The sequence below is a fragment of the Cataglyphis hispanica genome, unplaced genomic scaffold (genome assembly GCF_021464435.1).
Source record: "Cataglyphis hispanica isolate Lineage 1 unplaced genomic scaffold, ULB_Chis1_1.0 scaffold144_size2865, whole genome shotgun sequence".
NCBI classification, from domain to species: domain Eukaryota; kingdom Metazoa; phylum Arthropoda; class Insecta; order Hymenoptera; family Formicidae; genus Cataglyphis; species Cataglyphis hispanica.
The window spans coordinates 1510-2865 of record NW_026098915.1 but is presented as its reverse complement, the minus strand read 5'-3'; the positions used below and the strand labels follow the sequence as shown (position 1 = coordinate 2865).

General features: G+C 31.8%; 1 pseudogene; it reads left to right on the top strand.

The window, feature by feature from the left end:
* The first annotated feature begins 126 nt into the window (after positions 1–126).
* Positions 127–699, top strand: LOC126858642 (cytochrome c oxidase subunit 2-like; annotated as a pseudogene).
* Positions 700–1356: the final 657 nt, after the last annotated feature.

Genomic DNA, 1356 nt, shown 5'->3' with positions numbered 1-1356 from the left:
TCCTACTTATAATATAATAATAAATCTTTTTTCATGATTTTACTATAATAATTTTAACTTTTACATTATTAATTTTTTATTATACTCACTATAATTAACAATAAACTTATTAATCGATTTTTCAAGGTCAAACTACAAATTTCAAGGTCATTTAATTAAAGTAATTTGATCAATTACTCCTATATTAATTTTAATTTTTATTGCTATTCCCTCTATTAAAATTTTATACTTAACTGACGAAATATTAAATAATAAAATTACAATTAAATCTATTGGTCATCAATGATACTGAAGATATGAATATTCTGATTTTATTAATATCTATTAATTTATTAATAATTGAATTTGATTCATTTATAATTCCTACTCAAGATCTTAAACCCAACGAATTTCGTTTATTAGATGTAGATAATCGATGTATCTTACCTTTTAATTATAATATTCGAATTTTAACAACCTCTATAGATGTAATTCACTCCTGAACTGTCCCCTCTCTTGGTATTAAAATAGACTCTTTTCCAGGACGATTTAATCAATCTCTTTTATTTGTAAACCGCCCCGGATTATTTTTTGGTCAATGTTCTGAAATTTGTGGAATAAATCATAGATTCATACCTATTGTTATTGAATCAACTAATTTTATTAATTTTAGAAATTGATTAAAATCATTTTTTTAAATATCAAATAAAATCTTTATAATTTAAATTTGTAACGATGCGTACATCGTTACCCGGCCGTCCACCCGCCGAACGCCGCGGCCCGACGACCATCGGTCGGGCCAACACGCGTGAGACCGCCGTCCCACGCCCACCAGTCACGGGACCGTTAGAGCGAAGGTGCTATGCGCCCCATTATATTTTAAACCGGTGAGCAAACATAGATATTCGGTAAATATCTATAATTGTTTACATTTAGACCACCGGGTCGGCACACCGTACCGGAGCACGAGTCGCACGCTCGGGAAACCGCTCCGACCGTTTCCGAATCTTCCCGAGCCGTGAACGGGTTCAACCGAATTGTTGAATAATGTTACATCTCAATGTTAGCACATAATAAAAAAATATATATATATATTAATAAAATAGAGATTCTATCTTTTAGATTCTTTATATTAATTTGTATTATATTTGTTTTGGGTCACCCTGCATTTCACCGAGTTTATCCAGGGACTCAGAGATTTTGTCAATGTGTCACTTTTCAGATATAATTGGATAGGTCTATTGACTTACGCAATATTTATCTTTTACTGAATATTTAATCCTTTCTCCTCAGCTCCTTAAGGTTAGGGTCCTCGTGCGGGATATGGAGTCCAGATGGATATTAACAAAGTGGTAAAACACTAAACTGAATAAAATA